The sequence below is a fragment of the Lycium barbarum genome, chromosome 5 (assembly GCF_019175385.1).
Source record: "Lycium barbarum isolate Lr01 chromosome 5, ASM1917538v2, whole genome shotgun sequence".
In the NCBI taxonomy this organism is placed as follows: Eukaryota; Viridiplantae; Streptophyta; class Magnoliopsida; order Solanales; family Solanaceae; genus Lycium; species Lycium barbarum.
In genome coordinates, this window is record NC_083341.1 from 61,088,938 (window position 1) to 61,106,043 (window position 17,106).

General features: G+C 36.9%; 1 long non-coding RNA gene across 2 annotated transcripts; it reads right to left on the reverse strand.

The window, feature by feature from the left end:
• Window positions 1–3,954: 3,954 nt before the first annotated feature.
• LOC132640894 (uncharacterized) lies at window positions 3,955–5,767 on the reverse strand. 2 transcript variants are annotated; one of them, XR_009582475.1, is made up of 2 exons: window positions 5,399–5,767; window positions 3,955–4,096 (listed from the first exon to the last, which is right to left on the reverse strand). It is a non-coding gene; the product is annotated as an uncharacterized LOC132640894 (long non-coding RNA). The 2 variants fall into 2 exon arrangements; XR_009582474.1 differs by having other exon boundaries at window positions 3,955–4,101.
• Window positions 5,768–17,106: the final 11,339 nt, after the last annotated feature.

The following is a 17,106-nucleotide window of genomic DNA, read 5'->3' on the forward strand; positions in this document are numbered from 1 at the left end:
TGATATTGTTTAGTGGCGGCCTTGTCGGTACGCGTACTATGATTATGTGTATATGTAGGTGATGTTGTCCACTATTCAGTTTGGGTTTTGCTGAATGCAGGTGCCGCTAAGGCTTTATGCTAAGTTATTCCAAGTCCATTATGATTATGTTATCTAGTTCGGGTTAGCTCAGCCGGCATTCCGGTCGAGGGGTCAGGTGCCCTGTCACGCCTCCCGACGGGGGTGTGACAGCTTAGCATTAGTGTTTGGCGTATGATCATTTTAAATTAGTGTAGCTTTTATCCTTAGCTTAGAATGATTGTGTGATTTATTCTTATGGTATAGTTTTGTTGGTGCTTGGCCAGTGTTAAGTTTGCTTACAAATCAAGTTTGGTTTCTTTGTAATCCAAAACCTTTGTGCATTATTTGGCTTAAGTTTTAGTCTAGATTGGTTATCATGTGGCAGTTTGCTTTGGTTTAATACTGAGACATAGTCATGTGGTTTGATTAGTAGTCCATAAGTCATTTTGAACATGAGTGGTTAATATAATGCAATCATATATCAAGAATGGTTTTGAATATGAGCTGATGATCTAGTATTAGATAATAGATGCTTGTTTGTGTTTTGTTGAAGCCCATACACTTGCGAAGAGTTCCAGTTTTCTAAAAAAGGGTTGTAGTAAAGTGGTTTAACCAAACTGTTTAGGGTCTGTATTTTTAGACCACCCTTAAAAGCTATGAGTTGCCATCGTGTGTCAAAGGTTGTTTCTCTTGTTTGTGGTTTAAACCTTTTTTTGTCAAAAAGATTTTAAGTGAAAACACTGAGTTTAGACTGTAGCCCATGGTCTACTCTGCTTTCCACACTTTGTCTAAACATAGTTAAAGTACGTATACTTGTTCAACTGAGTTAGTTTGGTTCTCATGATTCTTATATATGTGCTTGCTATCTAAAAAAGGGGGGAATTTAGATTCTTGATCTCATCTTGGAGGTCTTGTTTGTCTTCATAAACTATCTACACACTTATATTGTTTACTTAGGCTTTAAAGAAAGATTGTTCTTGTTTTGTATATGTCTTAGTGTCTTGTGTAATCTTGAGTCCTATTTGGGACTATTTGATCACTAGTTTACTATGGTAACTATCATAATGGGTGAATCCCACCTTTGATAATATGAAGCTTAGTTAACTGATTAGGTGAACAAGCTTAAAAACAATTGAACTAATTTCCTTAAAGTCAGTTAAGTCTCTTAGGTTTACAGATTAAGAGTTGAGTAAACATGATCATGGTTTATGTCTTATTTCCTCTAGTTTGTCCTATATGCTCCTAAATGTCAAACACATCAACTGCTACTGCCTGTGTCCTGTGTTGTTTTATGGGTTTTTAATATTAAGTTGGGTTCAAAGACAGGACCTGAACTTTCTTGTCACTAATTTGTCATCTGGCCAAACTGAGTAGTCATTTCGACCTATTTTAATGAGTAGGATATAAATGTATATGTACTTTAAAGGACTGAAAAATAGAAGGTAAAAATTTGAGGTTGAATTACTTGTGTCCTGTTCTGTTGAAACTTTTAATGTTAAGGTGATTTCTTTGTCCTTGCATGCTCTGTTTGAATAAGACGACTTTAGGTAGAAATATTGAACTATGTATACCCCCTCCTCTTTCCCTTTATCTGTTTTTGAACTAAATATTAGCTATATACAATGGATATACATAGAATATACAAATCCAGTATACATTCTGATAGACATAGAGTTGTATACATTGTATATCACCTGAATTTCTCTTAAAATAAGCTTGAAACATGGCATAATGGGCTTGTCTGATCCCATCTGTTTGTCCACACGTGAACCTTATGGGCTTGAGTCTAATTTGAACCATCAGGCCTTGGTATAATTTCTTTGAAACTATTTGCATTCCTTTATGTCTGGGCCTGTGTTTGTGTATCCTTAGGCTTTGAAGTGTTCATGTCTCATCCAAATTTGTTGAAGTGTGTGTCTGAATTAGATCTATTTAGTATATGTACGTTTGGACATTTGCGTATTTTAATTTCTGTTTAAATTGCTGTGTATAAGTCGGGTGCGTTGTAACCCCAGTTCTCTTTTTCCCCTTTTTCTTTGCATGGGATACTACCTGGGCACTCATCTTTTTTTCATATACCATGTTGGGCCTGAGGCCCAATTCTCTTGATCGAGTCCGCATGATTATAGAAAGGGAAGCTAATATATTGAAGACCCAACCATGGGTGAAAATGGTCACTGGTTGTCTTAGGTAGGCCCACCAGTCTTAAAATCTCGTTCCTTGGTCTCTTTTATATATTGATTGTATATATTGTATGTATAACAATGTATGAATATTGAAACCCTTTATATGCTTAGGATTTAGGAAATACGCTAGTATTATTAGGAAGTCGCCAAAACCGTTTTCAAACTTGCCTATTTCTCTAATACATGCAAGAAATCAGACTAACTACAAGATTCCTTAAGACTAAAACTTGTTTGGATGTATGGTTGAGCCTAAACGATTTAAAAAAAAAATGAGGATAAGTGGTATTTTGGGCCTTCTGCCCCTTTTAAGAACCTGGAAACATAACGAGTGCTGTTTTGGGCCTCAAGCCCACTTTGAGATCAAAAAGACCATCTTGGACTCAATTAAATCAAATTTGAACTAATTCTTGAATCTCTTTTAAGTCGAAACATTATCAAATTGAACTGGGACTTGATTTTCTTACGAAAAGATTCAAAGTATTTTGGGCCATAAGCCCAACCTAAAAGGATAAAGATAAGAGGACATATATTTGGACAGATTTGATAGTGAGATGGATTTGGTATGGACTATGTTTGACATATTGAGCTTCAATGGGACTGAAACTGGACTTAATAAAACTTTTTCCACTTTCCTACTATACACTTATATATATTATAAAAATAGGAGATATACTCCATATGTTCTTGTATATATGTAATTAAAACCTATAGGAACTAAACTCATATCAGTAGGACCAAAATAGCAGTGACTCTAATTGAGAGAAATCCCAAATATGTCTTGATCTGGAGATGAAGTGAGTTGAACACCTATATGGATTTTTAAAACCCAAAACCCTCCTTTTAAGGGGGGCTTTTTGCCAAATTTTTCTTGAGTTTATGATACAAATGAATGACATTTTGCGGAAAACTAAACACTTTTAAGCAAATAATACATTAATCACACATTGAAACTCGTAGGTCAACTGTATCCTACGGATCTTTAATACTAGGGGGCGTAAAACTTTCCCTAGGTGATCCCCAAAACCCTTACCTCGAACTTTGGTACCAAAAATATTTTTCTCTTGCTTGAAAAATCTTTTACTTGGTTTTCCCAGTTTTCATTTAATAAATTAGGTGGTGACTCTAAAATTACTAAAGTCCAATTAGAGCACCAACAACCTCGTAGACTTTTATGCCTTAACCCGCGTAAAAGTGATCTGTAACACCAAGTACTAACCCTAACTTGTTCTTAGCATAAAAAGCAGTAAGCATATTTTTTCTCCAAATAACAAATCCATTACCATCAAATTTAGGAGAAACTAGATGAGTTCTCGGACTATCAGACGGGTGAACATAGAAAGTGTGAGTGGGTGAAACAGTGAATTCCTCAAAACCTTCAATATTGCTAGTACTCATGATCACGTTTAGCAATATGATGATAGACAACAAGTTTCCAGGTAAAATGTCTATTAAAACAGTCATAAATGAAATATCGAACCCTTGATTTTTAACCCAGAATGTAAATAATGAGTTAACTGTTTTACCGCCCTTCTTTGCAACCTGAAGAAGTAAGGCCTTGACAATACACTTCACCAATCGGAATTTTCTCGAGAAAATCTCAAACAAATCTCGAATAGAAACTCGAACCAAAAGCTTCAAACAAATCTCGAACACTAGAAGTTTCGAGCCTTTAACGGATTGCAACAATATCAATTTCACCATAAACAAATTGCAACAATCTCAATTTCACATTGAACAGCTCCAAAAAGTCAAAATTTTGACAAGAAAACCAAATATCGAAGAAAAAACATAAACGAAACCCTTCAAGGGTAAGATCGATCGATAGAGGGCTTCAAGAAGATCTCAAAAACCTGCTCTGATACCATGTTAGAATCATTAAGATAAATCAATTTGCGGAAATAAAAAAGAATAAAACCCTAAATTGGGAGAAAGAGGAGAGAGAACAAACGATTCCTTTTACTTCACACAAAAATGAATTCTCATTATTGTTCAATCCGGAATGTTCCAATGACTATATATACAAGTAAACTTTCTATACTAGAGGGACTAACTAGCGATATATGAAAAATGTTAAGTTGGATCCGGGTCACATATTTGTGCCTGTGTATGATGCAGTTTATGAATTAGGCCTAAGTCAACAGAATACGGGTTTGGCCAAATCCAACAGATTTTGCTTAAACAGATGTATTTGTATTAAAGTATTTATTGCATATGTATTAAATTCAAGCAGCTTCCTTATACCCAAATCTGTAGACCAGATAATATGTTAAATTTTTTTGTAAAGATTATCAGTGTCGTAGGAACATCCTATAACTTTTTGATCAACAACTCATGTTGGATTCATAATTTTCTTTGAGTCTAATAAGATAGCCCCGTGATACATAAGAATGGCTAAGAGCCTGTTGGGATGGGCTTAAAATAAGAAACTTATAAGCTCTTATAAGCCAAAAAAAATAAGTTGGGGTAGGCTAATTTTTTTTTTTTTGGCTTATAAGCTATTTTCAGCTTATAAGCTGCTTTAGACAAACTAAGTCAAATGGGTCTAATTATTTTTTTGAGCTTATTTTATGCACAAAATAACTTTAAACTGGCCAACCAAACACTCAAAAAAGCTGAAAACAGCTTATAAGCAACTTATAAGCCAATCCAAACGGGCTCTAAAGTCATCTTACACAAAAACCAAAAACTTCTTACTATCTCAATAGAAATACCCAGTGAGTGATCGCTTTTATAAGCTACTGTTCACTTCTAAAATTGTTCAACATCAGCTTTATTTCTTAAAAAGAAGAAAAAGGAATAGCTCCACACATCAAAATCATGACAACTAATTTTAACATGACGAAAAGCCATGTTGAAAGTGTTAACAATTAAGTTACCTCTAAAATGATCTATCTACTTGGAGCAAAATTATCTTATTTTATATATCAGCTAGTATCCGTTGTCGTCCTACTTCAGCGTATTCTTTTCCTTATCTTTGCTGATTTATGCTCCTTTTGCGCTCAGTGGAAGAAGGCAAAGGTTGAAAAAAGATACTAAAATTAGAGAGAAATTCTTTTCGAAAAAGATATGGAACAAACACACCAAAGAGCAAAGCATAAAGAAATTTTAAGAGAAACATTGTAAGAGACAGACAGAGAAGGGAGAAGACTAACAAAGTTCAGAGCACGGTGCAGACAAGCCAACTTCCGCCGCTCATGATTGCTTACATCCAAAACATAGGATCATTCCTTGTCCCTACATGTTACCAGCTCGTCGTTGGCCAATAGTTAGAGGGCAAAATGTGTTGCTTATTCAATGGAAGATTGGAATTGGAACATGCTTCCTCAATGTTCCTCTTCACGTTACTATTATTTTTTTTGCGGCTTGCGTAAATAATCCTCATAGTCATAGATATCCAATAGCACCAAAAAACCCTGCAACATCAGTAGGTATTTTAAGAAATAACAGGGATAGCAAATAAAGTAAAGATAGGTGAACCAGCTATAAAAATCTGTAAATGATTGCAATCATTTTCTTACAACTTCGATACCAATTGTAAAGCAATTAGGACACCACATAACAGACGATTAGATAAGCCGCAAATCATGAGAAAAGGACAAAAGTAAACGAAAGAAATATCCTCAAACAGGTGCATAGCCGCAACTGGTTTTCGGCGCATCAACGCCAAGTGGTTATTCTATTCAATGTGTCACGGCTGCCCATCGGATAAGTATTCCATTTTCACTCTTCCCTAATTCCCTTTATATACGAACCTTACTATCTCTATCTCTCAAACACCAATTCTTATTTCCTTCAAACTTTTTTCCTCTTTTCCAATCTTCTAAAACCCCCACAAAAAGTATTAATTAGCCATGGCCAAAGGACTCACGAAGCTCAAACCAGTGTTGAATAAAGTGCAATCTATCAAACTAGGTCGTACTACCAATGTAATGGCCACCAACCAGGGGCGGATGCAGCCATTGCTCAGGGGGTTCACCTGAACACTCTGGGCAAAAAATTACAGTGTATATTTAGAGTAAATTTTCTGTGTTTATGTACATATATTAACTTTTGAAAATCCTGAACAAATACAAAAGACTAGCTCAAGTGATTCAGTTGTTTTTTCCGAATAACCTGAATGAAAATCCTAGATCCGCCACTGCCACCAACAAGTCTTGCTCGGATGATGATTCATATTCCTAAGAAAGCAATTGCTCCAACAAGGACCTACATCCAGTCTACGTTGGTAAATCACGCCGACAATACCTCGTTAGCTCCAACGTTGTCTGCCATACACTCTTCAGGGAACTTGTCGAAAGGTCAGGTGATTCAGAAGACTCCATCGCCATCGCTTGTGAAGTTGTTCTTTTCCAACACTTTCTTTGGATGCTCGAAAATACTGATCCCCAGCCTGACTCCTTGGATGAGCTCATCGAGTTTTACTATTTTTGTGTATTGCCAGTACATTACATGCTAGTTGATTAAGTTTGATGGTTCTTTAATCTCCTGGAAATCCGAGAAACAAGTCACCATTTCCAAGAGTTCTGCTAAGGCAAAATACAAAAGCTTAGCCTCAGCAATGCCAAAGGTTGTTTGGTTTGTAGCTGCCTGTTCCTGTTTATTGTGATAGTAAACCAGCTATATAATCCATTTATTTATGAACGTACTAAGCACGTTGACATTGATATAGTTTTTGGGATCAAAATAACTGGCGTCATGCGGAAGCTTACAATTGCAAACATTGAACAACGATAAATAAAACTATACTAAAAGAAACATAATATTTTGATATGATTTGGCCAACTGGCGTACGTATGAAAAAACTAATATAAAAGTATTAAAACTATTGAGAGAATAATATCACCCTAAACAGGACTATCTTAAACGACTACATTGTAGATGCTATTGTGTTATTGAATGAGAAGAAAAGATTTTCTATTTATAGTCCGAGAAAATAAAAAACCCAAGAAAATTCGAGTTTTTGAATAACCCGACTTTTATTGATTTGATTTGGTTTATAAATTTAATAGCCTGATAGAAAATGATTTGGTTTGATATTTGTAAAACCAGAACGAACCAGACATATGTAAAACCCCTAGTTCCCTTCTCTTTGCTGCCTTCGATTTTCAGAGCTTCTATGCGTTCCTTGCTCTTTTTACAATAGGAGAACTGTAAAAAGATTCTATTTCCGGCCCTGGAATATAAATGCTGCCTTAGCAGTATTATGACACTTTTTAAAAATAAAAAATTGGCAAAAAACCACAAACCCAGACTAATGAAGTTATTACTAAGTTTAGATTAATTTGGTTTAACTATTTAAAAGATCGACTTAATTCATTTTATTAAGTTTTAGGTAAAAGTCAACTCAAGTGAGCCTTGAGCACACCTATGTGCATTTCACATAACAGTAATAATTAAAAGGAACAATTTTAATTATTTAAAAAAGAAACAAACAAGGAATAGCGAGCTTTGACTTAATACAAAATTTCAGAAAGAAATAAAGGTTTTTAATGCATACTATGTAGGGGTTTGACCATGCGATATGAAATCATGATTTCACATTTTGATTTCAAATCTGTGTTTATTTATGATATTCGCACAAAAATTCAACTTCAATTCCATTTCATGATTTCAAATCTCAAATTCTCCAAAAAGTAGGATTTGAGATTCCAAATATTTTTAAATGTAAAACTTGACCTATATATAAGTTTATGTTTTGTGAAAAAAGTTCCATAGTTGGTAGATATATTTTTAAATGTAAAACTTGTCTCAAAGTAACAATGTTGGTTTCTTCTTCTCGATCATCTGATCGGAAATGCATGCTCGACATGAAGAGATTGTTAGCACCATGATGGAGGATTATATATATATTAAAGAGTAGTTAGACTACAACTCATGTTCAATTTTCTTTTTTATTGAACTAAAGTTCGATATATAAATGTTGTATTTTTTAAAAATGGTCTCTTGGTAGCATATTAACTTTGTTATGACCTATGATTTGCTCATTTCGTAAGATTGTATAAGAGGTGGGGAAGTTTTGATAGTTTTCATAACTTGTGGGGTTTTTCAAGTTTGAGAAAAAATACAACCTAAGGAATCCAAATTGTATGTCAAGACAAAATTTCAACTTCAAATCAACTTGATTTCAATTTTCTGAGTTCAATCATGACTAAAATCATGTCCAAATGGACGAAAAAGTTCCCTTTATGTGATTTTAATCATGTTATGATATCAACCCACCTCTTAAGAAGACCTGTCAAGTGGGCCGGACCTCGCCGGGTAGGGCCGGGCCGTAGTTGAGGGGCCGGGCTTGGGGAGGGAAAGGGGTGTCCGACCCAGCCCCTTCTAGGATAGGGGGTACACAAGGGGCTAATCGGGCAGGGTTGGGTTATATATATATATATATATATATATTTTAAATTCTAGTACTAAAATAGATATTTACATTTACTAATAATAATAATAATAAAATTAACATTTACATCTAATGATAAATTTGCTAAACTTAAAAAAAATAAAAATTAGTCTTTGTCCAATTAAAGAAGCTAGCTGTTGTAAATTTAAGAAGCTAGTCGTTGCCAATTTTATTTGAACCCCTAATAAGGGGGTGTTGACCGGGTAGTAAGGGCTAGCTGGGTAATTAGGGGGTGTTGACACCTAATTTTTGACCTCCCATAATTTATTTTAATTACTCAAAGTCCTTGGATGAAAAACAAAGTCAATCATGCATTTATAAGGGTCAAAATGATTTTTATAAAATTATTTGGGTCAATATTCACCCCTTTCAACTGGTGACATAATTTCTATAATATTATAAATCATGTGAAAGTTAATTGGTATATTTTATGACATTTATGAGATATGTATTAGATTTAATCAAAGAAAAGAAGTTTCAAAATAATCATTTATTTAATTGATTAAATTGTCAAAAATCAAATTAGCAGATACATTATTCCCTTTAATCCAAGGAGTTCGAGTAATTAAAAGAATTGATCATTTTACCCCGCAATTCCTAATTTTGAATATTCAATATGCATTTGTACATATTATTGCCATAATTGAAATAACCAATCCATGGTTCATGACAATTAAGGTCATTGTTGCAAACTCTGCTTGTTAATGGTATTAATCGTTTAATGATGTCTTAATTCGATTTATAATTAAAATAGCACAACTAATAATTGATATTTTAATTTTCGCCTACTTAATGGACTGCCCATTTTGCGCTTTATACACATATATACATTGTGTGTATATATATGAGAAAAGGGCCCATTTCATTTCTTTTTATGGCTGGCTGAGCCCAGTCCACAACGCATTTGACCTGGCCCAACCCGTAAAATATATATACTCCCTCTTCACAAAATCAGACCCCCAAAGGGGGAGGGGGGGGGGTGCGGTCTTTTGTCATCTGCGGCTAGGGTTCTATAACCTAGCTTCGCCACCCTATCCCCTCCCCCCCCCCCCCCCTCCCTTTTTTTTCTCTTTCATGTCCCATCGCTATTTAGGCCAATCTGTAGAGGAGTAGGTGTGTAAGGTATCAACATGGCAGAAGAAGGACAAAGCATTTATGGCTTCGTCCTTGTTCGCAGCTTTCTACCAAAAAAAACTACCCAAAACACGCCTTAAGAGGCACAATCTACCCTTTTCTTGCTATTATTCCTTTATTTTGTTGTATTGCAAGTGGATTGAGTGAATTCGGCTCAAATCAAGCCACTGATTGTAACCTCTTCTCATCCTGTTCGTTCATTTGATGAGTCAAGTAAAGATTTGTAAAAAATCACAACTCCCACATTGGTATTTCTAAATTTTAGGATCATTTTGGGGTTCTATAAATAGAACCCAACCCTCACACTCAAAGAAGTTTGTTTTAGAATCCTAAGCCTAAATACTAAGTACTATACTCAAGATTTAGGCTCTTTTAGTAAAAAAAATTTAGATTCAAACTCTTTAAGTTTGAGTCTATAGTTCCAAAACTTACTTTTTTTTTTGCGCGGTTGAGTTTGGGATTTGGAAGCACAAGGGCTTCAAATTCATTCTTGATTCACGGCTGCGCCAATAAAAGGTAACACTTTAATCTTGCTGCTTATCTTTAGTTATCTTCCAGTTATTTTTATGATAATGCCTTTCTATCAAGTGTTTTTAGCTTAATTAGTAATAGTATGGCTTAGTTTATTAGCTCATCATATAGTTAGACTTGTTATGAGTTTGAACTGGGTCTCCCTGAACCTTATATTGGAGTTAAATCATATGCCTAATCTAGTTATAATCATTTATTTGATTTAGACAAACATACACATATAATCATTTATATGTGTATGTTTGAACAAAATTTCTAATGGTGTTTTATTAGTAAGGATATTATACACCTGGAAGTTTATGAATGATGCTTGGACCGCTGCTTAACTGTTTATCTTTTAGTATGATGGTATAAAGTTGTTTGACACAAATGGCTTGAGCGATCCTATAATGACACTGCTTGATCCTGTTTGAATATGTAAGACTATCAATAAATGATGATGATTACCTTAAGTTGACTGTAGCATGCCATTTTGAAATCTTAAACTTGTTTTCTGAGTCAAAATTATTTGCTTATGTTACAATTGGTTGCATAGGTCATGATCAGGCTAAGTAAAGAGTCATAGTTGGTCTAAACAAAGTCTAGTGGGGTAAGCATACTCATACAAGTCTTTAAATGTGATCAAGGCATTAGAATGTATTTAAATGGGGTTTGACTACTTCTAGATGTGTGCAAGCCTAACTGAGTATTGTGAAACATGATCCAAGCATCTGAGGGAGTCTGAATAGGCTGGACTTGTACACAAGTGTGCTTAAGTCTGCTTAGGCTCTCTGGAATGGCATAAGTGTGGTTGTGGTATAATCTAACTATTATGCACTAAGAATGAAACAAGTAAAGTATCCCAATGGGACCGTGTGAGTTAAGAATTGAAAGGCAAAGTGGTTTTTATCTCAAATTATAAAGCCTAAATTAACAAGGTGTATTAACTGCTAAGCGTCCATGTTCAAAAGAGAAATACATAGCTACCATAGAGAAATAAATGAACCTAAAGAGGGTGGTCTGGGCTTTGGGATTGTCAAGATACCTTGTCTGACCTTGCCATGTCCTGTTGTGCCTAGATCATTCTAGAATGGAAAGAGAGGGGGTGGGGTGGGGTTCTAGTAGGCTTATAAGCATGATAATATGTTGTATATGTGGTTTCATCCCAGACTGACCATGGGACCATGGGAAATTGCCTTGGCTGTCATTCTGTCTATTCAAATAAGACTTGCATGATATCCCCTAAAAGATGATTTGAATACTTGTTAATACCTGGAAGCCTCTATGTGATTGCATGTTTTTTTTTTTTAGTTGTGCTTGATAATCTGATTGGATATGCCCAAAAAGGTTTGGTAAATGCAAGTGCATTTGAATAAAGTTCAAAAACCTATTCTTTATTTTGAAACACTTGTAAAGATTCAGGTAGACTCAACTATTCTTGGTTTAGTTTAAATTTTTCTACGTATGACTGGAGTCTTCATTTGGCTGAATATGTCTAAATGTATGTTTGAAGTGACCTAGTTATGATTGTGGAATGGTTTGCTGTCATAAATTTAAGTAAAAGAATGTGATATAGGTATGACGGTTTGCTTTTTCACGCGGGTTTAGGGCGTAAAAAGGCTACTATGAACTCGTTGACGCTCTTTCGGACTTGTTTTGAAAAAGAGTCGCCACCTAATTTTTAGGAAATTAGGAAAACCGGTTTTGAAGGGTTTATTCAAATACCGTGAAAAAACCTTCGTAATCCAGAGTTCTAGGTAAGGGTTCTGATGATCCCCAAGGGAAGGTGTTAGGCACCCCAGTATTAAGGATATATACTATACGGTTGACCTTCGAATTCCAGGGTATGAGTATTTTCTTAAACTGTTTATTTTGTGTGTATTTTCCCGCGAAAGAACTATCATCAATAAATTGCATATTATATGTTTTGAGAAAAAAATTGAATATATTCCCTTTATATATAGCGTATCGTAGTTCCGGAGTTATAACATCCGTGTATAAATAGACTCCTTTTATGTATAAGGAGCATATGTGTTTATAAAAGAAAGTGTAAAGAAAAGTCTTGGTATATAAATTAAGTCCATACTTATACACTTGTCTTGGGAGAGATAGACTAGGGGTGTACCAAGCCCCTAGTGTTATACCTTGGAAATTTCCCGTTAACGTACAGCAAATAGGATAGCGAAGGGCACGACGTATACGATGTTGTGATAAGAAAGAAATAGCATTTGATGATCCTAATCGAGATTCAAAGACATTTGACGTAATGGAAGAAGGTTGTTAAGGTAAGTAAAGAATATGTTGCGTGTCGGGTAACAATTATGAGCGACGAGTTAGCGATGGCGTAAAGATGTTTTAGAGACGAGTGATAACGCCCCTTAGATTGGTACTGAGGTGTTAAACAAGTGTCAAGAAGGTTCCGTAAGGATTGGAGATCAAACGAGTTGACGAGAACGAAATCGAAACAGCTGGGCATTATACGGCCCAACATACTGGTCGTAAAAATTATACTGGCCGGATGTTAGGCCGTATATTTAGCCAAGAGGGGCATCATTCACTGGACCAAACATACAGCCATACATACGGCCCATATAAAATGTACGGACCGTATGTTGGTCCGTATATCTTGGTCGGGACAGATTTCAAGATTTAATATAAGGACCCCTCTCTCATTTTATTTCATCTCATTTCCACTCTCCTCTCTTTAAGAAACCTCTATAACCCTCTCTATTATTCATCCACAAGAAACCAAGGGAAAACCATGATCAACTATACCAAATCCATGAAATCAAGTGTATGAAACCTAATAAAAGTTCATCCACATCAAGAAATCTCAAGGGAAGTGAGTTAGGGTTTTGTACAAGAAGAGAAATTCCCACTCAAGGTTTATTCATCCATTGTATAAGGTGAGTTTTATGATCATTCTTGGTTGTTTAAGGTGTTGAAAGTTAAAAACACATGGATTGTAGAAAAATATAGGAAATGGGTCATGAATGTGTGAATAGTGACATTGTTGGGTAAAGGTTTGGATTGAATTATGAATAATGGTATGTTGTGGCTGTAAGTATGTTGTGAATGACATTTAGACCATGGAATAAGTATTGTATATGAGAAAACGCGATAGTGAACTATAACCACAATTATGGAGAAATTGAAGAGGAATTATGAAATGCGGATAATGTAGATGAGCGATGATTGTTGTCTATTATATTGTGAATGTTGTTATGAACGTTTGGGAGTTGATGTAGAATATGGGGAAAGTAGTATAAACAAAGGAAATGTTGCCCAATTTTCTTTAGCCTTAGTAAGCACGTTTAAGTAATCGATTAGCTAATGTTCATGCGACTTCTCTTGAAGGTAGAAACGTGGGCATCAAAGGAGAACAAGCAAGTGATATATTAGTTAAACGTAAAAGGTATGTGAGGCTAGTCCTTTATTTCAGTGGCATGAATCCGATGGCATGATTCTTCTTTCTTCTTCATGAATCTTCCACATTCCGGAAAACTAATAGCCTATGTTCATGAGTAGCCATATGAGATGAGAAATATATTATGAGTTCAGTAATGATGATAATGAGTTAAGTATAAAGATTCTAGAGTTTATGATATGATGTTCCTATAACGCTAATGATGTCAATTATTGTATACACTCACTTTATATGTATTTCCTTCAAGGTGAGGCAGAATGCTTATAAATGCTCCATAATGGAATCGGGGGTTCACGACCTTATGTCACCCCGATAGGATATAATTGTCTTAAACTCCCAGTCATGCATTATGGCAATAGTATAATGAGAATATGATAAGTCTATGATATGTACATGATGTTATCATACTGCGCCTACATGGCCCGGCAGACACCGCTAAGGCGGGCAGCGTATACACCATGTCTAGATGGCATGGGCAGACACCACTAGTGGGTGGCATGAGATGATACCCCGGACGCGGGAGGCCTGGACGCAGGCTAATGATTATCACACCGTACCTATATGGACGGGCAGCTTATATATTTATGCATATATGATATTATGATGATTATGAGTAAGACAACATGTATTATTTCTTTTATAAATGACAGTCAGATATAGATGTTCCTTATTGATGCTTCCTTTATCTCATTGACGTATCATTATTGTTTATGCCTCTCATACTCAGTACAATGTTCGTACTGACGTCCGTTTTCTTTGGACGCTGTGTTCATGCCCACAGGTGGACAGAGAGGTGAGCTTGATCCAGACTTGTAGGGGCTGTTAGCTGACTTGAGAGCACTCCATTGTTCTGGAGGTGCCGTGATTATTCTTTTGTGTATATATATGTATATTTTGGGAACGACGGGGACGACGGGGTCCTGTCCCGTCCCTATGTCTAGCACTCTAGTAAAGGCTCGTAGATACGCATTGTGGGTTATATGGTCTCACGAGGTTGCTATTATGTATATACATCTATTATTTTGTTAGCTGAAAGGCTTATGTATACAAAAGTATTTATGTTTCCAAAAGAAAAATGATTATTCTTATGATTTGAGTATGAATTTGGTAAAAGGGCGTTTAATAAGTATGATGAGTAGTAGAATGAGTGGTGCTAGGTAGTTAGCTCCGGGTACCCGTCACGATCCCTAGTCGGGTCATGAAAAAAGTGGTATCAGAGCGGTTCAGTCCTAAGAAGTGTCTACGAGCCGTGTCTAGTAGAGTCTTGTTTATGGTGTGTTGCGCGCCACACAAATAAATAGGAGGCTACAGGGCATTTAGGAAAAATGACCATCTTTCATCTTAAGAGAGCGTGCGATAGAGCTGTGTTATAAGATTTTCCCCTCTAAATAGTGTGTTATGATTTCAGAAATGCCGCCAAAGGGAAAAGCTACAGCCGCCCAGAAGGGCAAGACTACGACGAAAAGGCGGGTGGAAAGAGAGCCGCCAATGAATGGAGAAGAGGGCGAATCACATAATGAGGCCCCATCTAATACTTACTCTACCCCGCCCAATGTAGAAGAACAAGGAGGAGCTTCAGCTCCAGTTCCTCCACCGGTTGCTTCGGGTCAACAGGTGACCGAGGCTATTCATCCACTGACACAGTTGGTTGCCGCCCAGGCATAGCGGCAGAATATGAGTTCAAGTGATCGGGCAGCTAGCACCAGAGCCCGTGACTTTATGAGTTTGAATCCTCCGGAGTTTTTCGGGTCAAAGTCGGATGAAGACCCGCAAGGTTTTATTGATGAGATGCTGAGAACATTGAGGATTATTCATGCCTCCGAAACTGAATCTGTGGAGTTGGCATCTTATAGACTCCGAGATGTGGCGGTGTCGTGGTAATAATTGGCTAGCATCAAGGAAGGAAAATGCACCTCCTCCCGTGTGGCAAGAATTTGTAGATGCTTTTATCCGTCACTATTTGCCACCCGAGGTCCGCCAAACTAGAGCGGATAGGTTCTTAAATTTAAAGCAAGGAAATATGAGTGCCCGGGAGTATAGCCTTCAATTCAATTCATTGGCTAGGTATGCTCCAACTATGGTGGCCGATATGGGAGATAGAGTGCATCGCTTTGTGAGTGGCTTAGGGCCACATTTATTTAAAGATTGCTTAACGGCTTCATTGCAAGATGGGATGGATATTTCCCGAATACAATCCCATGCCCAGAACTTAGAGGGACGACAGCAACAACAAAGGGGTGATCGTGATATTGATAGAAGGCAAACCAAGAGGGCAAGATCTATGGGGGCAGACAGTGATTATAGAGGGGGATCAAGGCAGACACATTCTAGATACTCAGGCCAGTCGGTGACTAGTGCACCTCCTCAATTTACAGGTAGGAGAGTTGATCGCTCATTTCGTCCAGGATAGGGTCAGAGTTCGAGGGCCTGAGATTCTCAGTTTGGGGGAGATTATAGTCAGAGGAGGCCCCCAGTACCGCGATGCAGCCAGTGCAGTAGATTGCATTCCGGACAGTGTCGTCAAGGTTCAGATGCTTGCTATGCCTGTGGCCAGGTTTGGCACATGATGCGAAATTTCCCGTCAATGAGTGGTAGAGTTGGGGTTCAGCCCATAGGATCAGTGGCCGATTCATCTTCAGCGCGCCCGGTAGGGCAGACTCCCCAGATATTAGCAGGTCGAGGTGGAGGCAGAGGGGTAACATCTACTTCAGGTGCCACTCAGCCTCGTGTGTATGCTTTAGCCGGACGATAGGATCTTGAGTCCTCCCCGGATGTAGTTACAGGTACATTGCCCATATTTTCCCATGATGTATATGCATTGATAGATCCGGGTTCTACTCTCTCTTATATTACTTCGTATGTTGCTGGTCGTATCGGGGTGAAACCTGAGCCAATTAAACCTTTTGAGGTATCTACTCCGGTTGGTGATTCCGTGATAGCTAGACAGGTGTATAAAAATTGTGTACTTGTGATATGCAGTCGCCAGACCAAAGCTGATTTAATTGAGCTGGAAATGTTAGATTTCGATGTGATTATGGGTATGGATTGGTTAGCCTCATGTTATGCTAATGTTGATTGTCGAATGAAAATAGTTCGATTTCAATTTCCGGGAGAGCCCGTACTTGAGTGGAAGGGTAATACAGCATCTCCAAAAGGTAGGTTTATTTCCTACCTTAAGGCAAGGAAAATGATAGCTAAGGGCTATATTTATCACTTAGTCCGAGTACATGACACCGAAGCAACGTCGCCAACTTTCCAATTCGTTCCGGTATTGAATGAATTTCCGGATGTATTTCCAGATGAACTTCCAGGCCGTCCCCTAGAAAGAGAGATTGATTTCGCCATTGATGTGTTGCCGGACACCAAGCCTATTTCTTTTCCTCCTTATCGAATGG